Below are 27,894 nucleotides of genomic sequence, written 5' to 3' on the forward strand. Positions count from 1 at the left end.
GGATTATGGGGAAACATTTGCCCCTATTGCAAGAATGCAAGGAGTGAGAACTCTACTTGCATATGCTACCTACAAAGGTTTCAAAGTCTATCAGATGGATGTAAATTCTACTTTTCTAAATGGTATACTAGAAGAGGAAGTCTACATAGAACAATCAAAAGGATTTGTTGATGACAACAACAAGGATATGGTTTGAAAATTACACAAAGCACTCTATGGTTTGATGCAAGCACCTAAAGCATGGTATGAGAGACTTCAAAAATATCTTGTGAAGATTGGATTTGAGAGAACATATGATAATAGTAACATATATATCAAGGTAGGAAATGGTAAAGATATTTTGATATTTGAAATCTTTGTTGATGATATAATATTTGGATGAAAATATGTTCTATGCAAAAATTTTGTTGACCAAATGAAACATGAGTTTGAGATGTCAATCTTTTGAGAAATGAAATTCTTTATTGGATTGCAAGTACATCAACTAAAGCATGGCATATTTGTGACCCAATAAAAATATACCAAAGAGATACTCAAGACATTTGGTTTAGAAGACTCAAAACTAGTTAGTACACCAATGGTAACAACACATAAGCTATCTAAGAATGATGAATCTGCTAAAGTGAACTAGATATTGTATAGATCAATGATTGGAAAGTTGTAGTATGTTGTGCATAGTAGAATAGACATTACATTAGCAGTTGGAATAGTAGCAAGATTTTCTACAAATCTTAGAGAAAATCATCTGATGGCGGCAAAAAGAATACTGAGGTACTTAAAAGGAATTAATGACTTTGGCTTATATTACAAGAGAAGTGAAAAGTTTGAGTTGAAATCCTACACTGATGCAAATTGGGGAGCTAATATTGATGATAAAAAAATTACTAGTGGATGAGCACTTTTCTTAGGAAAAAGATGATTACTTGGACCAAAAAAAGTAAAGTTGTACCTCATAGTCCACAAAAAAAGCTAAGTATGTTGCAACTACTATCAATTGCAACAATATTATATGGATCAAACATCTAATGCAAGGTATGAAGGAAGAGGTAAATGAACCTGTGATACTCTATATTGATAACACAAGTGCCATCAACATATCAAAGAATCTTTTAATGCATGCTAAAACAAAGCATATTGAAATTAAGTATCACTATGTAAGAGAATTGGTGGAAGAATAGAAAGTGAGAATGAAATATGTCAGCTCAAAGGAACATATTACTGACATCTTCACAAAAGCATTACCTAAAGATGCTTTTGAGTATCTTAGAGAAAAGTTAGGGGTGATACCCCTAGCCAAGGCTACTTAAGAAAAAGTAAGATTGACCTACATCAAATGAGTGGATTTTTGAAATATTACATATTCATGTAGAGAATATTTACTTTAGAATCATGCCTGAAGTAATCAAAGTGTTGAAGTTCTAAATTAGTCACAAGTAAGGTGACAGAGGGAGAAATTGGAGTACCTACAAAATGCTATACTTGCATGATAAGATGCTGAAGTAATATGTCTTTGGTATTTTTTCAAAGAGGGAGAGATATGCAAAAAGTGATCAAATTGACAGGATCAAATGGATAGAGAGAGAAGTAGATGATACCAAAATAGAAAAACATGAGAAGGAGAGAAAAGGATGTTTAGGAAGATATAGCAGAAAAGAAGAGGAGAAAGGAAACAACAACTAAGAGGGAGAAGAAAAATTAAAGTAATCAAGATATAGATCAGAGAGGGAGATGTGAAAACTGATGGTAACACATTTTTTTCTTTTTGACATTTTGACTTACTATTCTAACCTAGTTAGCATTTTGATAACTTGGTTGAATAGTTTGGTCCAATGGTTGATCAGTTTGGTTTTCCATTAATGCCAAAGAGGGAGATTGTTGGAAATTTGATTGAAAAGATCATTGTTGAAGATCAAAGAGGGAGATTGTTGGAAATCTGATTGAAAAAGATCATTGTTGAAGATCAAAGAGGGAGATTATTGTAAAGAAGGAAGTTGGTTGACAAAGAGTATTTTTAATCATTGTTTTGTCATTGATGTCAAACCTACTATCTACTAGAATGAAAATTGCTTATAAGATCCAAGTACTATCACTTAGTTGGTTGATGAAGAGGATTTAACCAAAAACATATAACAAAAGTGCCTAAGGGAAAATTTGAGTTATTTTTTTGTAATAAAGTGCAAGGATTAGTTAAGACATTGGTAAAATGATGTATTGACAATATACTTGAAGATACAGATGTTGGCCACACTTAGAAATAGTGGAAGAATAAGTCACAATAAGGTTGACTTAAAAGCTTAACCAAGTTCATTAGTGAGTGTCAAGCAAGCTAATTAGAGCCAAGCAAATTTTTAGTTACAGCGAGAAAATGCAAAATCTAGTGTATGTCAAGTGATATAGAAGGAGCCGAGTGTGTTTAGATGCCAAGAAAACTTCAGGTGCTAAGCATTAGAAAAACTTAGTGGATGTTGAGTGAATCTACAATAGGTGTTGAGCATTAGTAAAACATTGTTGATGCTGAGAAACATAGTATGTGTTGAGCACCAAAAATAGTGCCAAGTTGCTATATTATTGGAAAAGTAAAAGATTCGCTAGGTTTGAGCTAACAAGGTTATTACCTTGAATTTTGTGGACTAGATGGAGGATAAGGATGATGAGTTGGAGGTACAAAATTTTATGCAAACCATTTTAGTGAATTCAGAAGGATTCTTCATGATGTTTCTAGAAGGAACAAGATCTGGGTTAGATTCAATGAATGCTACCTAATCAATTCAAACTAAAACTAATGGTGGAAAGAATCAAGTGGAAAAGATGATTCTAGACCTCTATTTAAGGAGTCACAGACCAAGAAGCTAGAGTTGCTAGAGTGCCAACATTGCAAATTGGTTGAAGGGTGTCAAAGAGAAGACATCAAGAAAAAGAAAGAACAAAGCACAAAGACTCTGCTTCGATAAAGTGGTTAAAGAGAGATGATTGTACTGGTACATTGAGCATGAAGACTCAAGGAGACAAAGCTTGAAAGGAGAACAAGTTGTCAGAGCTACAAAGACTAAAAGGCAAGCAATGTTATGAGCAGAAGAGTGATATGAAATCTGCAAGATAAGTTGTAAGTTGTATTAGGTCAAAAGCCCTTATTGTTACCCTCTAGCAATTGTATCAGTTAGGGTAAAATCCTATGGACTTAGGTTGGTTTAATAACCATTTGTAAATGCTTTAATAGGGTGACATTCCAAGTGAATTTTCTAAAGTCCTCTAACTAGGCCCACTTCTAATAGGGTGGATAAATCCTTTAACCAAGTCACATTTAATAGTGTGTTGTAGCCTTTAACAAGGCAAGCCTTTCATAGGGCACCACTTCAGAAGAGTGAGAATTGAGTAGCATGTTACTGGTGGTTTTTCTCAAATTGGGTTTCCACATAAATCACTATGTTATGTGTTGATTCTTCATGTGTTATGCTTGCATGTTAATTTATAGTAACTTGCTAAGTAGGAAAGTTTAAAGCTTGGATGAATGAACAATTTGATGGGCACACCTTACTTGATGAAAAAGTTTTATTAGGACATTTGGACCTTGATTAACTGATTCACACCCCCCACCACCCCCCTATTAGTTATTCTAAATAATTTCTAACATCTCCTTGGTTGCTAAGTTATCTTTTTGTTGCTGAGTTCATTTGAGTGCCAAGTTCCTTTGGCTACCAAGATGGTTTGGATGTTGAGTGCCCTTAATTGCCAAGTGTTGCTGAGTTTTCTGAGTTGCAACATTTTTTCTTGGTCTTCATTTTTTGAGTTGTTTATATGGGGAATCTTGTTGGAGATGACCTTTGCATTTAATTTATTGATAGATATCTACTATGAGCCAACTTGTGGCTTATCCTATCATTTAATATGAGAGTTTATTTTGGTTGTATTTGTAATAGGATGACTTGTGGGTATGGATGTATTTAAAGAAGTCTTTGGTAGAGATTCAAGAAGAGAATGAGAGAAGATAGAAGTGTAGGTGGAGTAGAAGTAAGATATGATGTGAATTTTGATTATTGAAGCTCAATTTTTTTTGTAATGTGGTCATAACCTAGAAGGCCTTACAACTGGGCATGTATTTGATTATTTGATAAATATATAAAGACATTTCTTCTTCTATCTTCTAAGTTCATTATTAATGTGTGTTGTTTTCTACTATGTTTACTCTGTGCACATGATTTGAATAGCTAGGTGTGCCTTTGCCCCTAGTTATCTCTCACCCTACCCATGTTAGGTGGTACTAGAGTAGAGGTTTGTTCTTGTGGAGATGGGATTGTGCAAAACCCTAAGTTGGATTTGGTTATAGGGTTGCAAATCTATGGATTTGACCTATAACTTGTAGAGGGTTATGATCTTGCAAGAACCTAATTTATAAAAATGGTTTGAGGTAGAGGAAATTCTTACAATGTCATGTTGGATACATTGAGACATATTATAGCTAGATTAAATGCTGTATAAATAACCCAAAGAAGAGGAGCACATCTTGATTATGTGAGTGATGATGAAGTAGCCATAACAACCCCTAATCCACAACCTGAAGAAGGTCAAGAAGTGGCAAGGTTGCTAAGAGTATTGTTTAGGGAAAATTCAAAACCTGCTATTGAAGTTGTTCTTTATGATGGAAAATAAGATACTAATGTTATGTTTGATTGGATCTCTAAAATGGAGAAGTTCTTTGACTATGAAAACACTCTTACAAGGTTGAAAGCATTCTTTACTATGGTGAGAGAATTTACAAATTGATAGACAAAGGAGAGGAAAGGAAATGATTAGAACTTGGGAAAAGATTGTGGACAAGGTAAAGAAAAAGTTATTTCTTGTTGATTACCAAGTTAGGTTGCTGAGAAAATTAAAAAATTTGAGACAAAGAAACATGACTATGAAGGAGTATACTGAGGAATTCTATAGATTGGACATCAGATCTAGACATGTAGATGATGATGTTGAGAAAATTGCAAGATACATAAATGGATTAAGATCTAGAATTTAAGATGAGATAAAGTTTGTGAAATTGGAAAGTGTTAAAGAAGCATACCAATATGCATTGAAAGCTGAGGAGATCTTGACAAAGAAGCATAAACAAAGACAAAGAGGCAGAGGTGCTAACTTCTAGAGACATAGAGGAAGATCTTATGGAGAAGGTGATAGATCTGATAGTTCTATGAAAGATAAGGGAAAATATGAATAGAAGAATGAAAATAAAGGCAAGATCGAGTGAAAAGGTGGTGATTCTTACTGAGGAAGAGGTAATGCTTATTCTAGAGGTAGCTTTTCATGGTAATTATTTCAAATGTGGTAAAGAAGGGCATAGATTTTTTGAGTGTAGATCTTCTAAAAGTGGGAAAATTAACAAAAATGTTGTAGTTCAAGGAGACACCGAGGGTTTACCTAGTGGGTCTAAGGCTAGAGAAAATCTGATGTTGAGAAGAACCTTATGTAATAAGGGAAATGGTGATGAACCTATCCTAAGGAGAAGTCTTTTCAAGAATAGATGTAAGATGGCTAGAAAATGTTGGAAGGCGATCATTGATAGTGGAATTTCTACAAATTTGACATCAAAAGAATAGGTTACAAAGTTGCAATTGTAGAGTTTGGAGCACCCTAAACGTTATCATGTTTCATGGATCAAAGATGGGTATAAGATATTTCTAAGTGAACAATATATTTTGATGTAGGAGGTGTAAGAGCAATTTTACATCACCCAATTTTTATTTTATTTTTAGCCTTTTCAATTTTAATAAGGACTAGTAGATAGGGGGGTTACTATTTTTGGGAAATTCCTATTTTTAGTAATTTTTTCATATGATCTCAAAATGTTCTAATTTTCTACATGAAGGTTCATTTTAGAATTATAAGCCTAAATCTAATTGCTCTAGCTTAAGTATTGGAGAAGTTATTGTGGATTTTTGGTGGAAATTTTTGGAGAAAAATATTTTGGCTTACTATTGGAGGACTTAGAGTGCCTAGATGAGGTTTGAAAACTTGATGGAAGGGCATGTGCACCAATATGAGCTTGTAGATTAGGAGCTAGCATTTTTGAAAAGTGGTTATAATAGCCAATCAGAGAAATAGTTTGAGAGTTGTGGCCTTTCAAAGTTGGGCTACCTAAAATTTCCAAACTAAATGTCAAAAATGTATTTGGCTAATTCTATATGTATTGTTAGGGTCTATTAGCCCTAGGCATAAAGATTGAATGTTTAGAGCCTTGTAGGGTGGCATAAAATTACCTATTTAAGAAAGACTTGAACATTGTCTAGAATAGCTCTGGGTGGTAGTTCATAGATTAGTCTTGCAAATTATAGTAATGAAGGTACCTGTGTGGGTTAGCATATTATACTTATGAATTCTATAATTCCACATTTGCTACAATAATAAGAAGTCCATTTTTTTTCTCACATTTTCTATTGTTTCTTTGTTTATGTTTTTTGTGTATGTTATTAAGGGGAGCACCCTTCATCATATTGTGAAATTCAAGATTGGACATTATTTAGATGAAGTGATGTGTGATATCATGCCTATGGGTTATTGTCATAATTTGTTAGGTATATCTTGGAAATATGATAGATATGTTGTACATGATGGAAGATTGAATAAATATACTCTTTGGGTAAACGTGAAGAAGAAAATATTGTTTCCTTTGATTGAAAGTCCAAATGACGTTTAATGTACTACTGTGAGAATTTTCATGGTTAATGGAAAGAAATTTGAAAAGGAAATGAAGAAGAATTAAATCTTTATTTCTATAATTCCTAACAGACCAAGTTGTGCTAGTAGCAACTGAGTATCACAAAAGAGTGCTAACCGAGTACTAGTCAATGGTAACCAAGTGACAATAGAAACTAGTAGTGTTCATGGAGTGCTATTAGAAATTGAAAAATTGTTGAATGAGTATAAGGAAATTGTTATAGAGGATATACCTAATGGTTTACCACTAGTAAGGAGTATAAGTCATTGTATGGATCTGATTCTTGGAGATAGTTTTCCAAATAAAAAACCATATAGATTGACATCTACTAAAAATCTTAACAAACAATTGCATGAATTGTTAGATACAAGTTTTTTTAGAGAAAGTTTGAGCCTATGTGTTGTACCTATTGTATTAGCACTTAAGAAGAATTGAGAATGGAGAATGTGTGTTGATTCTGGAGCTATTAACAAGATCATAGTGAAATATAGGTTTCCTAAGCCAAGGATGGATTACATAATAGATTGCTTGAGTGGCAAAAATTATTTTACAGGGATTGGTTTGAAGAATGGCTATCATCAAATCAAAATCAAAGAAGGTAATTAATGGAAGACTACTTTTAAGAGAAAATATAGTTTGTATGAATGGTTGGAAATGCCTTTTTTTTTTACTAATGCAGCTAGTATGTTCATGAGGTTAATGAATGAAGTTGTGAAAATATTCTTGGGAAATTTTGTGATTATCTATTTAGATGATATTTTGATATTTAGTAAGACTAAGAAAGAAAATATTGAGCATGTTGTAAAAGTATTGCAGAGACTGAAAGAGGAAAAGTTGATGATTAATTTGAAGAAGTGTTCTTTTATGCAAGAAGAGATTGCGTATTTGGGGATTTTTATTTCAGCTAACGGTTTGAAGATGGATATTGGGAATATTAAAGCATTTTTGGAGCAGCCTACACCTAATAATATGGGTGAGGTAAGGTCATTTCATAGTTTAGCTAGGTTTTACAAGAAGTTTATAAAGAATTTCAATTTTGTTTGTAATCGTATGACAGAGACAATGAGAGGAGACAAAAAGGAATTCAAGTGGACACATGGAGCTCATAACAGTTTTGAGAATTTGAAAAAAAAAAAGTTGAGTTACCTATATTAGTATTGCCTAATTTCAATAAGGTAATTCAAGTTGAATGTGATGCAAGTGGTAGTACAATACGAGTTGTAATAAGTCAAGAAGCTAAACCTATTGCTTTCTTTAGTGAGAAGTTGAATAATGCTAAAAGGAAGTATTATGTGTATGATCAAGATTTTTATGTTACTTTTCATGCCTTGAAGAAGTGGAGTCATTATTTGATTCCAAAGGAGTTTGTGTTGTATACTGACCATAAAGCCTTACAGTACTTGGGAAGTCAACATAAGTTGAATCATAGTCATATGAAGTGAGTTGAATATTTTCATAGTTTTAAATTTGTGATTAAGAATAAGAGTGGAGTCACTAGTAGAGTTGTTGATGCATTGATTAGAAGACATTATTTGTTGACAGAGATGAAGGTTGTAATTCTTGGCTTTGATGAGATGAAGGATCTGTATGATACTAATCCTAATTTTTCTGAGATGTGGAGAAAGTGTAGAGCACCTAGTTTGACAAAACAACCAAGTACGTTTGATGAATATTTTGTTCAAGAATGTATGTTGTTTAATGGTATTTAGTTGTGTATCCATAAGAGTTCCATAAAATTTAATTTTATTAAATAAAATCATACTAGTCGATTGGTTGGACATTTTGGAGTTGATAAGACATTGAGTTTGTTGAAGGAGAAGTATTATTGGCCTCAGATGTGTAAAGATGTTCAAAAGAAGTAAATCAAGTTACAAAAGAAGTAAGTCAAAATACTACTTTGTATACACCTATGGGTAAGTGCACAAAGTTGTGGTGCCAAAAGGGGGGTATAAGTGGACACCTTTTTCCTGAAATCTACAAATTTTGAACTTCAACAAGAATTTGAAGATAGTTATGCTCAAAATTTTAAGATATGAAAAAAACAAAAGTCGTAGTCCTTTGAATCTAGTTTCTAAACTACTAATTTTTTTTCAAAATGGTTTAGTTTTAGGTCCTCAAAAAAGGGGGCCACAAAAAGTGGCATTGTTTATTCCAAAAAAACATAACACAGTAAAAAGTGTGGCCCCCCTAAAATTTTAACTTTTTTTTTTGAAATTCTTTAATCACTCTAGTCAAAAGTTACTTAACACTATGTAGTTTATCACAAATTTTTTGGGTAATTTTATAATGTGTTTTTTTTTTTAATGAATTTTTTAACTAGACAAATCCTAAAAACATGAAATATCTGTGTGCTCCCCCTAGAAATAATTGAAAACTAATCTAAAAACATTTTTTTTTTCAAAGTGTGTAGAATGGAGTCTAGTTTCTAAGTCTAGTTTCTAAAAAACTAAGTTGTTGCAAAATTCAATGAACGAGCTAAAATCTATAGCCCAATTAGTACATGGTGGTTTTTGACAAAAAATGAACATACATTCAAAAGAAATTATAGATGAAAAGTTTGAAATAATTTAAATTATAAATAAATTATATGGTTAGATAGCTAACACAGAGACCTATAATTCTTTGTAACCTAATCTCATCGATACCCAACCACGAGGAATCTTGAAGGGGAGCACACAAGAAAAAATAATCATTTTTGGTATGTTTGTTGGAAAACATGTCTCAGACTTGTTCATAAACTCCAAACCTTTGGGTTGGATCTCCAAGGCAAAACCAAGCCTTAGGCTTGGGTTTAAATAAGCTTTCAATAGCATGTGCATCCTATAGCACGCACACGCTATAGTGTGCACGCGCTATCTAAAACATAATTTCTTAGTAGTGCGTGCGCACTATAGTACGCACACACTATTAAGACCTAAATTGCATAAGAGAACTAGGTTGGGGGGATAAGGGAATGGCCATGTGTGTGTGATAGAGAGATAGAGAGAAAGTAGGGGATGGGAGAGGGGAGAGAGAAAGTGAGAATGAGTAGGGGTGGCAAAGAGAGTATAAGATGGGAGAGAGAGTAGGGGTGGCAGAGAGAGTACAAGATGTGAGAGAGAGGAAGTGAGAGAGAGAGTAGGGGTGGAAAAGAGAGAGTTTGGGATGGAGGAAAGAGATTGAAAGTAGGGGATGGGAGAGAGAGGAAGTGTGAGAGAGAGTATAGGTTGGGAGAGAGAGATTAAGAGTAGGGGATGGGGGAGAGAGAGAGTAGGCAATGGGAGATGGAGTGGGAGAGGAAGAGTGAGAGAGAGAAGGATGGGAGTTCATGTGTGTGAAAGAGAGAGAGTATGGAATGGGAGAGGGGGAAGACAAAGTAGCTCGAGAGAGAGTAGGTGATGGGAGAGGGAGTGGGAGAGGGAGAGAAAGGGGGGATAGAAATGTGCGTAAGAGAGAAAGAGAGAGAGAGTAGGGGATAGGAGAGAGTGTGAAAATTTAAGAGAGAGTAGAGGGTGGGGGAGAGAGAGAGAGAGAGAGAGAGAGAGAGTAGGCAGTGGGAGAGGGAGAGCGAGTGAGAGAAAAGGTAGGGGATGGAACAGGAGAGAGGGGGGATGGGTGTGTGTGTGTGTGAAAGAGAGAGAGAGTAGAGAATGAGAGAAGGGAGAGAGAGATAGAGAGAGTAGGCAATGGCAGAGGGATGGGAGAGAGAGGGAGAGAGTGAGAGAGAGAGATAGTAGGTGGTGGGAGAGGGAGTGGGAGGGAGAGAGAGGTGGAATGGAAGCATGTAAGAGAGATAGAGTAGGGGATAGGATAGAGTAGGTAGTGGGATAGAGACTACAAGAGAGAGAGGGGGGGGAATGGGAATGTGTATTTATTTATAAGAGAGATAGAGTAAGGGATGAGAGAGAGTGTGAGATTTTTAGAGAAAGTAAGAGGTGGCAGAGAGAGCTCATATGGGATGGGGGTGAGAGAGAGAGAGAGAGAGAGAGAGAGAGAGAGAGAGAGTAGGGGATGGGAGAGAGTGTGAGAGAGAGTAGGGGATGGAAGAGAGAGAGTGAGAGTAGGGGGTGGGAGAGAGAAAGTAGAGAGGGAGAGAGAGTACTTGAGAGAGAGAGATAGTAGGCAGTGCAAGAGGGAGTGGGAGAGAGAGAGAGAGTGGGGATGGGAGTGTGTGACAAATCTAGAGAGTAGGGAATAGGAGAGGAGAGAGAGAGAGGGAGGATGGGAGTGTTCATGTAAGAGAGATAGAGTAGGGGATGGGAGAGAGTGTGAGAGTGTGAGAGAGAGTAGGTGGTGGCAAAGAGAGCTTGTATAGGATGGGAGAGAGAGAGAGTGAGAGAGAGTAGGGGATGGGAGAGAGAGAGTGATAGTAAGGGATGGAGAGAGAGAGAGAGAGAGAGAGAGAGAGAGAGAGAGAGAGAGAGAGAGAGAGTAGAGAGGTAGAAAGAGAACTTGAGAGAGAGAGATAGTAGGTGCTAGGAAAGGGAGTGGGAGAGGAAGAGGGAGAGAGATAAGGGGGATGGGAGTGTGTGTGAAAAATGTAGAGAGTAGGGGATGGGAGAGAAGAAGAGTGGGGGGATAAGAATGTGTGTATCTCTGAAAGAGAGAGAGTAGGGGATGGGAGAGAGTGTGAGAGTGTGAGAGTAGGGGGTGGCAAAGAGAGTATGATGATTGGGGAGAGAAAGTAGGCAGTGGGAGAGGGAAAGAGAAAGGCAAGATGGGAGTGTGTGTGTGAGAGAGATAGAGTAGGGGATGGGAGAGAGTGTGAGTGTGAGAGAGTAGGGGATGGGAGAGGAGAGAGAGAGAGCAAGGGATGGGGGCAAGAAAGTAGGTGGTGGGAGAGGGAGAGAGAGGGGGATGGGAGTATGTTTGTTAGAGAGATAGAGTAGGGGATGGAAGAGAGTGTGAGTGTGAGAGAGTAGGGGATGGGAGAGGAGAGAGAGAGTAGGGGATGGGGGAGAGAAAGTAGGTAGTGGGAGAGGGAGAGAGAGAGGGGGGATGGGAGTGTGTGTGTGAGAGAGACAGAGTAGGGGATGGAAGAGAGTGTGAGTGTGAGAGAGTAGGGGATGGGAGAGGAGAGAGAGAGCAAGGGATGGGGGAGAGAAAGTAGGTGGTGGGAGAGGGAGTTGGAGAGGGAGAGAGAGAGGGGGAATGGGAGTGTGTGTGTAAGAGAGATAGAGTAGGGAATGGGAGAGAGTGTGAGAGTGAGTATTTGGTGGTAGAGAGAGCTCGTACAAGATGGGAGAGAGGGAGAGTAGAGAGGGAGAGAGAGATAGTAGGTAGTAGGAGAGGGAGAGAGATAGGGGGAATGGGAATGTGTGTAAGAGAGACAAAGTAGGGGATGAGAGAGGAGAGAGAGAGAGAGTAGACGGTAGGAGAGGGAGAGAGAGAGAGAGAGAGAGATAGGGGGATAAGAGTGTGTGTGAGAGATCTAAAGAGTCAGGGATGGGAGAGGAGAGAGGGTGAGAGAGGTAGAGAGAGTAGGTGGTTGGAGAGGGAGAGTGAGAGAGAGTAAAGGATGGGAGAGGGGAGAGAGAGTAGGAAGAGAGAGAAGGAGGGGATGGGAGAGAGAGTAGGAAGGATGGAGAGTAGGGAGGATGGGGAGTAGGGAGGATGGGGAGTGATGTCATTTCACATAGTGCATACGCACTATCTCAAATCACCTAAAAATGGTAAAAAACAAACCTTGGGGCCCATTTCATCCATTTCTTTCTTTTGGTTTGTTATGCACTTTGTTATTTTGACAGAAATCACGAGTTTCAACATAGAAAACACTATTTAAACACTTTTGGAAGTTAGGAAACACCAAATTCAATCATTGGATACGTGATTTGAAGACTTTTTGAATATTCCTTGTATAGAAAAGGTTAGTGCAACCATTTTAAATATTGTTTGTCAATATATAGATACAAATTTGATTATAATTTGACACGTTATTTAATATATAATGAATTCATTGAAAATTGTATCTTTGAATGAAATGTTATTTCGAAATGGTTAGAAATTTGACAAGTCATTTGATATATATTGTGTATTCATTCAAATAATTATAATTTTTATCTGTAATTGAATAATTTGTAATTTACACATTTTAAGTAATTCAGATGTTTGAATAATTTGACATGTAGAAATCATCATCATGCCAAGGAAGAAACCAAAGATTAAAAAAAATGAAGATAGGGAGAGAGACTTGGCAATTAAAAGAGATAAAATGAAATTACTACATCAACAAAGAAAATTACAAAGCAATAATGAAGAATTGACTTTCAAAGAGGATCAAGAACCACTAGTACAAAGAAACAAAGAGGAAGAATGAGAAAGACAAAGAGAATTAATGAGATTGTTATGCTCAAGAAGACATTTGAATTGTGAAGCTACACCATCCTCCAATGTTGAAGTCATATCGTCTACTACACCATCTTCCAATGTTGGAGTACCATCTTCCAATGTTGAAGGCATATCATCCTCTCATGTAGAAGAGACACTAATTTGTAGATCCGACAATATACACACTCCATCATGTCATGTTGAAAGCACAACATCAACACATCAAGTAGGTGATATTCCATCTTTTACATCTTATTTCCAAGGAACATCATCTTCGGTTCAAGTTACACAATACAATGAACCTTATATTGATGTTCAAAATGTTGAGAGAATTGAAGAGATTAGAACACCTTCTAGAATTTTTTTTAGAAGACCAAAATATTTGATTGATATTGATACTAACATTTTGAAATCAATGCCTGACAAGATTAGCAAGCATACTTTTGAAAGAAAAGTTAATAGTATGTGGAGATTATTTTTTGAAGAATTAAATATTATAGGTCAATTCCAATTATTTGTTGAAATGATGAGAAATTTGAAATTTAGGCCTATCATGAAGATTCTTGGGCTAAGAACAATGGATGATTCATATGAAAGAAATATTGTAAAGAATCTAATGAGTGCTTATGACAAAATGTGGGTTCTAAATCATGCACCAAAGATAGTAATATCACAAGAGGAGTACTCACATCAACAATAGTAAGTAGCCAAATGAAGAAAGCTCGACTCATGAGAAAGACAAGAAAAATATTAATAATTGGTAGAGGTGCCCTAAGGAGAGCCATGCTTAGGCATGAGATATTAGAAGATCCAACAAAAAATGAGTTATGGACATTTAGCAGTAGACTACCGTGAAAGGATAAAAAAATTAGTGAAACCTTGAAATCATTGATCAAAGATTTTTGGAAAAATAATACACGTGTTTCTCCTAATCAAAGAGATGTTGTAAGAAGGAGGATTGGTAGCCGAAATCGCATGCCACATGCGAAACATTTTTTGGACTCAACTCAGACACAATTTTTTGCAAAATTTATTAGTATGTATCCTCAAATTCGAATAAGTCAAAGATTTTTTAAGATACATAAACCTTTTTATATGAAGATAAATCACACATGCACAACTTGTTGTTTTAGGGTACATATTGAATTTTCTAACCGTTTTGATGTTTTTAGGCATATATGCGTAGTTTTCCATTCTCAGTTTGTTTTGTAGGATTGTGACATAAAAGAGCCACCAAGATCTTCAAGGGAATTCATATCCAACATTTTATGTGAAATAGAGGACAACCAAAAATTTTATAAGACATCATGTTTGGATGGTACATGCTTATTTTGTGGTTCTTTGCAATTTTTATCAACTTGTCAACATATGGATAGTTGCATGCAATTGAAAATGAAATAGTAGATTACGAAAAATTCAAGACAATGACATATGCTCTAAAAGATCAGAAACATGGTAAAAGATGTGATCTAGTCATTGAAAAGATTCTAGTGTATGAGTTCATGAAGATTTTTTTTGAAAAGATTATTTATGAGTATGCAAGGCATACCCATAGAGCTCATTGGTTGGATTTGCAATTCAAGTTGTGCAAGGATACGTTTCCATTGGATACCATTGTTTTAGTTGTATATTTTGTAGAGAACTACACACTACAACCACAAAATGAGGTGCAAGAAAAGTATTATACATCTCAACAGATTTCCATAGTTGTTCTCATAACATTCATGCATTCACCTACAAGTACAGAGGATGATAGGAAGATTTTGAGGGAGTACCATTTTTACATCAGCGATGATTGATCACATTCTATGGATTTTGTACATGGTTGTTTTCAACTATTTTATGGAGATTTGGCTAACAGGGGCATATCATATCATCATCACATTATTTGGTCAGACAATTGTGCATCTCAATTCAAAAATGCACGGATGTTCTATTGGTTGAGTAGGATGCATAGGTTGTGTAGAATTCAATATATGTGGAATTTCACAGAGGTTGGTCATGGTAAGGGAGAGCACGATGGTGCAGGAACATGCATTAAAAGAACCTTGGCTCATGAAGAACTAAAGTACAAAGATGGAACAATATTGATAGATGCAAAATCCATCATCCAATGGTGTAACGCTACAATGGATCTAGGTAAGGAAGGTGAGTCTACAGTTCGTAGATTTTTTATGGTTGATAGATAATACTAACATTGCACTATATCAAGATTGTTGCACACTAATAGGATCCAGTGAGTTACACTCTTTTAGAAGATTTGATGCAGGTTCATGGAGTATCCACACACGAAAAATGGCATGCTATTGTCCATCATGTGCAGAGGAAAATTGGGATGACTGTGAGTCAACTGAATGGGTGGACAAATGGGATATACAGGTGTTGGACCCAACTGACACCTATCATCCCCCACAAGCACTAGAAATGGAAGAGATGGATTTGTCTATTAACTTTGACCACTTGTCAGATCTAGTGCAACCTGGTAATATATATATATATATATATATCTTTGTACTTTCAATATGTAACTTTATAACTTTTGCCCAAGTATTTTTTGAGTTAATGACCACATTTTGTACATTTGTCTTTGCAGGCCATGTTTTTGCTATTATTGCACCTGAAGATAATGAAGAAGAGACAAATTATTATTTGTGTCCTTGTGTTGAATCCAAACAAAAATTGGATCACTCGGTTATAGATGGTGAAGGTTTAGAGTACCATGTCATTGTGGTGGTTGTAACAGGCACATGGCTTAGACAATATCCTATGAAGAATCCTAACATGTGGTTATTCGAGGATTGGCAAAAAGAGGGGAAGATTCTTCATTATTCAAACCTTTTTGTCGCATCAAATGTCCACTTGATAAAATATGGTGGAAAACTACATAATAAGATTCTTTGGAAAGTTTGTGAGTTAGACCATAAGGCAATACTTGAGACATTAAAATGTTGAGAAGATCCAGTTGGCTCATTAGATTGAATAGGGAGAGAGGGATAGAGATAAAAAGTGATCAATTGGATCCAAATACAATGTTACAACCTCTTCCTCAAGACTATCACATGACTAAGGTGGACCATATTGTTATGATGTGTAAGTGATGAGATTTAGTTTTTATTTGTTTAGAATCTAGATACATTATTTGAATTTATATTAGATTCTTTAATAGGACCCATTTTAAAAATCTTATCTTAGATTTTTTACTATGCTAATTCTTCATTTGTAGGTTACCAAAGAAGAGGGCTAATAAAGTTGATGCACAAGTGATAAAGGATGAGATGCCAAAATCATTTGTGAAATGGTATTATCAATTCACATCCTCAATATTTATTAGTGTTCTTTGTTCAAGTACCATTGTATGCTAATCATCTTATGCCTGGAATTGCAGAGGATCACAATCATGAAAAAGTAAGAAGGAAAATAGGTCTCGATTTGATGATAATGGGGCAGTGATAGATATAGTTCTCTCTAAGGATTCCAATTTTTTGGATTTTGACTCATTATTATCATAAATTTGGAATGTCAAAAAGGGTTAATAGTTGATTATGAATATTCATCCCATGTGTGTTAATCTTAGTGGGTTAATCTTATCTTAGATTTTTTACTATGCTAATTCTTCATTTGTAGGTCACCAAAGAAGAGGGCTAATAAAGTCGACGCACAAGTGATAAAAGGGTGAGATGCCAAAATCATCTGCAAAATGGTATTATCAATTCACATCCTCAATATTTATTAGTGTGCTTTGTTCAAGTACCATTGTATGCTAATCATCTTATGCCTGGAATTGCAGAGGATCACAATCATGAAAAAGTAAGAAGGAAAATAGGTCTTGATTTGATGATAATTGGGTAGTGACAGCTATAGTTCTCTCTAAGGATTCCAATTTGTTGGAATTTGACTCATTATTGTCATAAAGTTGGTGTGTTGGAAAGGGTTAATAGTTGATTATGTATATTCATCCCATGTGTGTTCCATGAGGTTAATACTATTGTAACATGATTAGTTTTTTCAAGTGACATATTCAATGAGGTTGTTTATACGATGTAATGATTGATTTGAAGTGATTTATGAAGTAATGGTTGTTTGTACACTATAGTTTTTAGCATAGACTTCCTAGAATAAATTTTTTACTATGCTTTGAATGACAAATAGAAATTTCAATCTGCATCTAATATGATCCTCTAGTTTTTCTGTAGCATGTGCATACATTATCCCTCAATATCAAACATTGAAGGCTATTATCTAGTATATTTAGAATTTCTCTGGAAGTTCATACACATGTTAAAAATAACTTATTTCCAAACCCAATTGAATTCAACCTGCAATATGGTCAAATTATGTCAATACTAAGATTTGTAGCATTAATTGGTCGCATTCCTAATATTGACACACAACTAAATTGGGACCAACAATTCCTCACAGGTTTACACCAGAAAACATATTTTAATGGAGATGTATATTAGAAGATTCAACACAATGGTGATGCATTTGGGTCATAACTTTTATGAAGAGTTTGAAATAGTTTAAAATAGTTATAAGTGCATACTTCTAGGAAGTCACATTCTAATGACTTGAAATAGATTTACAATGCTCAGAACTTCCATTTGTTGAAAGCATATAGAACTAGATTCCAATCAATTCCTAGAGATGTCATTCAATTCAGGATAGTCACCTCATAGTCATCTATCTTTTAAGAAAATCATCACTACTTCCATGTGATGCTCTATACAGCCTATTGTGTGGTGACCATTCCAAATACAAATTGTTCACCATTTCATATGAAACTAAACTATCATTGGAACCTAAATGAATTATTGTCATTCACAACTTATCTTGACTCTTATATTATGCTCTAAAAATTAATAGCTTTGGTTTCACTTTTTTTGTTTTCCCCTTATAAAAATCAACATTTATCCTTTAGTCTCTAAAATTAGTTAAACATAACGATTTGAACCTCTATGCACTCTAACTTCTTGACCCTCTTCTTAATCTTCCTTTCACCTTGATCATTTAATTGAAACTTAATTGATGTGTTCCCTACCCTTCCTATAAACATCCATGTTCCTCTACCTAAACAAAATCTTCCTCCAACTCTATAGCCTCCTCTTTGATAAGAAAAAAAGGTTCATTACCCTTTTCATTTCTTCCTTGTCCTATTCCCATATTATTGGTTTTTCTTCCCCTTCCTCTATTTGCATTTCCTCTACCACCTTCTTGTCTCTCTTTCTTCCTATTGACCATATCTTATGCACTTATAGCCAATTGGAAAGTATCTCTAAGAATCTTATTTAATATCAAGGTAATCCCATTTTGCAAGTTTTATATGAGCCCATTAAGATACCTTGCAACATTTTCATCTTTATGCTCTAATCCACCTCTTATGCTCAACTTGTGAAATTCCTCTATGTAGGTCATCAAACCCATCTCCTTTTCTTTCAATTTATTCCTTATCCTCTATTTTTGGATTGTATTATTTGATGGAAGAGGCACATTCTTCACCATTTTGTCATGTTTGTTGCACCCTTACAAAACCTCTTTTCCATTACACTACTCCACCATGTCAATTTTGTCCCTCTTAGCTATGTTTTGTATAGCTTTACCTTATTTTACTTCACTTATATCTCCATAATTATAATAGTTCTCTTGGGAATCTATCAACCCCAAAACCTCTTCACTATCTATCTTGCCATGATAGATATGGAAATCAATTATTTTCTTTCTTCTAACACATTGAAATATCTTCAACAACCTTATCATCCATCTTTCTTCAAGATCTAAGTCCCCTCCATCCTCTCCATGAGGATTCTCAAGTGCTTAAGCATCACTTTCTTGTTCTTCATGCACATCCCTGGTAGGAATCCTTTCCAAAGCTTCCAAGATTTCCAAGATGGTTGCATTTTACTTGCTTACTTGTCTCAGTTCTCTTTACCTTATTGCATCTTAGTCTTTTTGTTTCCTCAAATCTCTATCCATTATTTTAGTAGCTTATACCAGCTCTTGTATCTCCTTCTATATTTTTGTTTTTAAGGCATCTTCTCAATATAACAATCTACAACACAAGTAACTAATTTTGCACCCCTCAATAGATCTACTAGATTTGATACCAATGATTTGAGGAGTCAAACTAGATCCCCAATAAGTAATAAAAATTCAGAAAATGACTTGTTTCAAGAATAGATTCAAACCATTAAACTAAATACCTACCATTCTCCACAAGGGTCCCTCCAAATGTTCAAATTGGGTTACCAAATTTATTGGCTTGTCCCAAATCTTTCTAAGGTCTTCAAATATCTTAATTAGGTTTTTCCAATAGTCTAAATTCATATCTTTAATAGGTTTATTCAAAACCCCTTACTTGGACATTATCTATGCTTGATCTTAGTATCGCTATGAATTAGGTAATTCCTTATTTTCACCAATTTCTTGCAAACCCCATACAAGTAAATTATAGTTACAAATACTAATATTGTATTATGACAACATATAGCAATCTCATTTGTAGTTCCTTTGGACCAACTATTTGATCCAACACTATGGATTCCACAAAATAGGCCTAATTACCCTTCACTTACAAAGAAACTCTCAATATTTCTAACCAAAGGCCCTATATGGGCTATGGTAATATTCTATCATGATCTAAAAAAACATATTTTCATACCCATCTACCTAGCCATGGGCATTCGATAGGCTAACTACCAAACCCTCAGTCTTATGCCCTCAAAACTAAGGCTTTCTCAAAGTGCCTTCGTCAACCACTTCCAAATTCAAACAAAGGTTACTTCACCTTTCCTTGAAAATAAATTAAATATTATAAAGAAAAATATCACCTACAAACCAACAATTTCCATTTTGAAGAAAGAAAGCATTTCCCCTTTATCTCTAGTCATCTTAGTTGGTGCAGGAGCACCTAGGAAATATGCCAAGTTTCCTAAATCATTTTTGGCTTGTAGTGGTCTTGGCTAGACCACATGAATAAGGGAAATGTGATAAAGTCCCAAGTGTGTTATTTGTGTTTTTAAATAGGTTTTTGTTGTGTTTGAGTTCTCAAGTTGCTTCTATGTTGGCAAAATTGCTTAAATTGCTTGTTAGAGCCTAGAATGGTCAAACATTGACCAAGACCCCAGGAGGATGGGAAAGATGAAAAAAATTGTTAAAAGTTGTAATTACATGGAAATAGGTTCATTTAACCATGTTTGAGGTCACGGATCCATTAAATGCACAATAGTACAAAAGTTGCACTTGGCAACTTTGCAAGTTTGCAAAGTTGCTTGACAACATTAACAAAAAGTGCTAAAACTTTATAAGGGCTTAAATAATTAGTTGGAAACCTATGAGATATGTTGATTCATGTGTGTAAGAGATATTTAAGACTAATACAACTTATTTTGAGGGTTGGTACATGCTTTTGTATGAATTTTGGCATTGGAATGAAGAGCAAACTAAGCATTTTGATGACAGTTTTTTGATTTCACCCTTCATCCACACCTTTAATGTATTGATAGGGTTTCTATTTTCATTTGGTTTCATAGTGTATGGAATTTATATTCTTTGGTAAAGATTAGGAGTTTTTTGGATCAGTTTCTTTACTACTTTGAAAAATCTTCTTAAAGTTGCCAGTTCACTGGTCTGTACAAAGCAATCAACAAAGAAACCTCTATAACTTGAATTCCAATGTTGGAACCATGATTGCATTTTGGAATCAAGTAATAGACTGTATAAAAAATTTAAATATGTATTTTGGTCTTGTTTTTCAAAGGTTTTTTTTTTTTTTTTTCAAGAGGCCCTAGGGAAGTTTGCATACTGGCTAGGCAATGAAATCAGCAAATAAGTGTTTGAAAGGAGTGCAGAATGGGGTGTTGGTGGTGTAGGGGCACCTTGAAACATAGGTCCCTCACCTTTTATTTTTGTTTTCTTGTGCTCCAAGAGAGCTCTTGTAAATAATAATAAGGGTCATTGGACCTAAGTGTGGTAATTGGGGTGTAGGAAGTCAAAATGTCCTAGGTAGAGTGCAAAATGACCTAAAAGGCAAGGTATACCTTACCATGGGGTAATAGGTAGCTTAAGTTATGAGTAACTAACTTAGGAAAGGGTCTCTAGAATTAAATTTCTAAGGGGTGACCTATTTGACAAGTTGGAAGTGTAAAAAGGCATGTAAGCAAGAAAAATTGCAAAAGTTGCTCTATTGCAATTTTGCAATTTTTGAAAAAAATGTTGTCCTTTGCTAGAAATTGGAGTGTTTTTCTTTAAAATATAAAGAGGCTGATGAAAAAAATTAGGAGGGGAGGAAAAGACCTAGGATTAAGTATAAATTACTTCCCAAACCCTAAAGTGAGGAAGAAGTTGTCATTTTGAAAAAAACAAGTGTTGTAGCATGCATTTTGAGAGCAAAAAGACTGGTTTTTTTCAGTTTTGATGTTTTCCTTCATTGATTTTTCATGTTGTACCTGATATAATGTTAGATGGAATTATTTAAAATAATTTTTATTTAGGAAGTTTGGCTTGAAAGCATTTCGTTTGGTAGTTATAAGAATATTTTGTTTTTACGTAGTTTGTTGTCCAATTCACAACACTTTGTAAAGAAAATGAGATAACTCACTATCCCACCATAGGAATTATATGACCTTTTGGGGATAGTGAGTAAAATCAATGTAATATATGCTGGAAAAATTAGGGCCCTTCAAAATGTTGGCAAGCATTTTTAATCTCTTGCCCTAGGCAAGCCAAAGCAAGTCCAGTTAGGGAAGAGTTGCATAAATAAGCATTTTACATTGCAAGATTGTGGATTTTGTTTTAGGTTTCTGAAGGAGGTTGGAAGAGGAGTGAAAGGAGATTATTTTGGTGAAATGATAGTGCTCCACCAATCCATTTGGCCAACAAACAAGATAGGACAACAGGTTGTCCTTTGATTCCTTATAGCTCTATTTTGGATAAATTTGGTGAAATTGGTAAAGAAGAAGGCTTCAACAACCTATTTTGACATGATAAAGGAGTAAATTGAAAGGGTGTGAGACTCCTTCCATTATACTACAAGTGGTTGGTAATATTGGTCAAGAAGGCCTAGTTTGATTGAAGGTTTTGAATGATCTTCATTGAGAATGGCAGCCTGGCACATAGGTAGAAGTGAAAACTTCTCAAGATAGTGGAGAAGGGTTTAGGATTGGGGGATCTTTTCTTGAAAAAGATCCTATAAATACATGTGGTGATCTTGGAGGAAACCCTAAGTTTCAGAGGTAGACTGGAATCATGAATCAGTGATTGATTCATCCCTTCTCTTCGTATCAGTTGGGTGCAATATAAATTCATGGAAGGCAAGAGTGGTGAGTGAAGGAAATTAATTCTATAATATTAGTCATTTAGATTCCATTTGATTGGTGGAAGGAAAAACCCTCTATATTTCTATTCATAGAAACAAAAAACCCTTGTAAGTAGGCATATTTTTTTGGGAATCCCTTGTATGGATGACCTGGGTGTTGCAGACCTAAAAAATCTTCAACAGGAGCCAAAAGGGTACCCAAATCATAAATTTTTTTGAGTTCTTCATAAGGTTTTGAGGAGATATAAGCCAAAAATTAGTTTTGGAGGCCTAATTTGTTATTAGTCCTAGTAGCCCTCTTAACTACACAATTTGCAAATCGATTGGAAACCCAATACTCCAATCCACTTAGTGATCCTAAAAACTATTGAATGAGACCTAATAAAATTCTTGGAATTCAATATAGCCAAGAATACACTCTTGGAAACCAATTGTGAAGAATGGTGCAATGAGAGCACTAGGGAGACCCCATGGTGAAATAAAGTTTTGATTTGATTGGTGAGGATTAGTGTAATAAGGGAATAAAGAGAAGATTCCCTTGGAATAGGGTATAGGAAAAATACCCTAAGAGGCTAGGAGAAAGCCTGGAGTGATTTCTAGTAGTTGAGGCTAGAACCTTGTTCAAGATCCTCCCCATCATTTGTCCTCCAACTCCAAACTATTTCCAATACCAAATTGAAACTAATTTTCTAGAACAATCAAAACTGACAACACCAGAAGGCCAGATTACCTTGCACCATGCACCTAGTACATACAAACTATTATAAAGACTCAAAATTGGCTATTTCAGTTTGCCAACTAGGCCTAGTTTAAGGCCATTTACAAAGCAACTCACAATCCCTTGACTTTTGGAACTCCAATGACCCAAAACAGTCTTCAGAGATGACTCAAATGCAAGGATTCTTTTTTTTTTTGGTCTCATGATCAAATTTACAATGGTTTTTACAAAACCCTCCTTTCTAGCCCCTGTACCCTAGGGCTTTCTAGAAATCTTACTTTGCAACATCTCTAGAATCCCAAAATGGTTCAAACACCTTCACTTTGGTTATATTAGATGACTTCCAATGTACAATGAAACTCTTGTTTAAAGAAAATACTAAATCCACCTTTGGATTAATCAATTTCAACTACCCAAACTTGTCTCCCACATGTGGGAATGAGGTTTTAAACTCATTTAGACTCTCAAAATCAAATGAAACCTCCCTTTGGACCCTTTACATGACCTGATTAAGCCCATTTTGGCTTATATTGCCAATGTTGGCAATTTTTCAAAATATTGCACTTGTAGTGCCTTTTACATCTTTTAGAGGCATTGATAGCCTTATTACATTATTTAATACCTTTATAGGTCTTTTCTATCCAACCCTAACCTAGGATCAATCCTGATGTAGAGGATAGGGTGATGGACCCAAGTAACAACCCAAAATGAGCAAATTTGTAACAATATGCCAAGTGACCCTTCTAGGTCCTGATGGGAAGACCCTACAAACAATCAACTCTATGATGTTTTTAGGCTTTAATAGTTTTTTTTTACCCTATCTAGCATTTTCCCATCAACACCTTTCAGTTTCCACACCCTCCAAGCCAAAATGCATAATTCACCCAAATGTTGTCAATGCAAAAATTGTAAAGTTGCATTAGAAACTTTTGCAACAATTTAGAAACTTTTGGGGAATAACCATAAAACTGTCTATATTCCTATATTCCTTTGAGGTTTTACTATTGCTAAACCTTTTCTAAGTCATAGAATTGGAATCAAGTGAAAAATGTAAAAAATACACTTTTTGTACAAAGTTGCATTGTTGAAAGTTGTAAAAGTTGCTCAAATTTGCAACTTAGTGGAAAAAAGGTCGTGGGATCAAACTGTCTGCCCTATTAGTTTTGGGTGGCTGGGTAAACCCTATCCTCAACCTCATCCTATCCGCTTCAGTGCTCAAATGTTCTCGGGCACGCCGAACTAAAATGTCCCCATGGCTCACTAAATGCTAGAGGGCTGCAATCTTTGATGGGGCATATCTCAGAGCTTGTGTGAGGCATGGATGTGATTCTAGTTCCTATAGGACTATTTTTTAGAGACCTACAATAAAATCTCTCACTTTTTGGATATCACATTTCATTTTCATTTTACAACGCCATCTCGGGTGATGCTGAAACTTGTAGTGTTGGCTAATACAAAGTTGCCAGCTACCAAATCTCTCTCACCTTTCATTGTGGAATCAAACTGTCTACTCTGTTAGCTTTAGATGGCCAGGTAAACCCTATCCTCAACCTCATCATGTCCCCTTTAGCACTCAAACATTCTCGGACACACCAAACCAGAATGTCCCCAAGGGTCACTAAATCCCACAGGGCTGCAATCTTTGATGGGGCTTATCTCAGAGCTCGTGTGAGGTATGGATGTGATTCTAGTTCCTACAAGGCCATTTTGTAGAGACCTACAATAACCTCTCTCACTTTTTGGAGATCACATTCCATTTTCATTTTACAATGCCATCTCGGGTGATGCTGAAACTTGCAGTGTTGACTAGTAAAAAGTTACCAACTGCCAAATCTCTCTCACCTTTCATCTTGGGATCAAACTATCTGCTTCATTAGCTCTAGGTGGCTAGGTAGACCCTATCCTCAACCTCATCCTATCCCTTTCAATACGTGAACATTCTCAAGCACGCTGAATCGGAATGTCCCCAAGGGTCACTAAATCCCATAGGGCTACAATCTTTGATAGGGCATATCTCGGAGCTCGTGTGAGGTATGGATATGATTCTAGTTCCTACAAGACCATGTTGCAAAGACATACAATAACGTCTCTCTCTTTTTGGAGATCAAATTACATTTTCATTTTACAACGCCATCTCGGGTGATGCTAAAACTTGCAGTGTTGGCTAGTATGAAGTTGCCAACTGCCAAATCTCTCTCACCTTTCATCGTGGGATCGAACTATCTACTCTATTAGCTCTAAGTGGCTGGGTAAACCTGTACACTCGAAAGTGTCCCACTCTAAACCCTTCTATCCAAACGATTCCATGAGTTGGAATGCTTGGATGCCGGCTTAGAGCTCCCTATCCATGGAGTGCAAGAGAGTATATTTCAAGAATAAAAAGGCTCTCAGATGAGCCTTAGAGATACTCTTCTTGCTAGTAAACCATGCAATGGGAGGTTCCAAAGACAAGATGCAAGAATGCAAATGTCCCAAGGAGTTCCTCAAGGATGCAATGCAAATGAAGATTAAGCTAGAATGAGAATGTCAAATGCAGCTATGCTAGAATATGAATGAGAGTGTTACAATCCAAATATTAAGCTATGTGAGAGATTATTGCAAAATAGAAGCTAAACTAACATGCAACATGAATCTAAGCTAAAATGCCATGGATGAGAGAATGTAGACAAGGAAGAGAAGTTCTCCACAAAGCTCTAAAGAAAACCTGTTAGAAAACCTGTAGCATAACAATGTTCAAATGAGGATGGATTGAGGGGGAAAGCTCTCTCCCTTTTAAAGATGTATGAACGGTAGAGATCAAGATGAAGATGGTGGATGATCAACGGTGGAATTTGAAAAGAGGAGTGATCCATGTGCACACACAAATCAACCAATAGAATATAAGTTGACTTGTCATATAAGACAAACGTCACAAAGCCTTTTCTTTTAATTGCAAAATAGAAAAAGGACTTTATGTGTGCACTTTAAGTGGGTTAGAAGAATGGGGTCTTTTATTTAATTAAAAGGGGACATGTTCTTTTAATCAAATAATGAACTTAGGATAGCATAGTCAAACTATAGGTTATAATCAAATAAATTGATTATTAGCAATTTGGTCTAGGTAAATGATTAAATTAATTTAGCCAAAATGCTGAGAAGGGGGCTAATAGTCTAGATGACCATTTTTAGATGATTACATTTGCCCCTCTTTGACTAATGCGTGATCAATTTGAGAACACATTATGTCAAAGAAAATCGAAGCCAAGTAGTCGATGATAGATATAGATATCTGATTCCAAAGAATGAAATGCAGAAATAGATAGCAAGTCCTAAATGCACAGCCTGATAGTGGTAGTACTGAACATTAGGAAGATGATGTTAGGATCCAAAAATAATTCTAACATCTAGCAAAGCGAATAGATCGAGAGCAAGTGATAAGGTCAAACAAATGCTCCTAAGAAATATATAGCTGTAACAATTAGCAATAGAGTATTTCTGCCCCCTCGGGATCAAAATTGAAATGAGGTAAGGGGATGCAAAAATTGGCTAGACATGAGAAAATTAGAATAGAGCAATGTCCAAGATGACAGATAGATGATTAGAACCCAAGAATGACTCTAAGAAATTGATAAAATGCCCCAGTTTGACTAGAGTTGACCTTGAAGGATATAGCATAAAAATTAGGTCGAAATGAGTAGAAAGGTGATTTTAGACATGAAATAGTGAATTTAAGTAGATATGAAGTATGGAAATGATGAAGACATGAAGAAATGAAGATGCCCCAGTGATGATTCAGAGATTAGACCTCAAAAGGTCAGCTAACTGCTCAGAAGAAAGTAGAATTTTAAAGGACAATTTTGACCATCAAGATGAACTTGAATTTGGATTTCGATCCTGAAAATGAATCTAGGACGTCAAAATTATTTAAGAGGTCAAAACTTTATATAATGTGATGACAAGATAGAAAAGAGATGAAGCGAAAGATTAAGAAGGTGAAAAGACATGAACAAGAAGAAAGTAAAGAAATATATGAAAGGAGTTAGCTGATATGTCCACAAAAAGATGAAGAAAGAGAGCTCTCCCCATATGCAAGAATGCAAGACTAAGCTAGAAAATGAACCTAAAATGCAAGCTAATATGCAAAGTGGTTTACCAGCAAGAAGCGCATAACATTTAGACTCTTAATTTCATCATTGAGCATTTATTAGGGACATCATGAGATCATACAACCATCACTAGTATAACTATGAGGATATGAATATGATCGATATCAGATAGGTATGTGGAAATCCAATCTAAGCATGAGAGACATGTAAGTCAAGATAACTACACGATTAGATTCCCTAAGTTTAATTTAGCAAGATTACACCTGTATCAAGGCATAAGTGCCAGGATAAACCCTGAGTGCGGTCTTGCGAAACGGTCAAGGATGATACATTTGTAAGTCAACGTGTTGAATAGGACCAGCATAAATGCTTACAACACTATAGACAAACAAAGTATACCCACAAGCAAAAATCAAGAAAGTATGTCCCATGCCCCCAGTCTTCTAGTCAATGACATCCTTGAAAGACTATTAGGGAGGGAACACATGGCAAAGAAATCATCATAGACAGCACACAAAGTAGATAAATGTCAGCATAGCTCAGTCGTTTAAGTGTTAAAGTGTGTGTGTGTAAGTCACTTGGCCATTTCTTCCAGACTTGATTCTGATAGTGAGATATCGCGACATCGGAGACCGTAGGTAAACTATCTGTAAAGTGTTAAAAAACACTTGATGTCAAAGTGGGGGAAGTGTTGAGAAACACTATTTTGTGAGTTGTCAAAGAAACCCTAATGCACAAGAATACCTCAATAGGCTAAGCAGTTGTGCCCCCA

Source organism: Cupressus sempervirens, chromosome 4 (genome assembly GCF_028749045.1).
Source record: "Cupressus sempervirens isolate cs-2001-9-10 chromosome 4, ASM2874904v1, whole genome shotgun sequence".
NCBI classification, from domain to species: domain Eukaryota; kingdom Viridiplantae; phylum Streptophyta; class Pinopsida; order Cupressales; family Cupressaceae; genus Cupressus; species Cupressus sempervirens.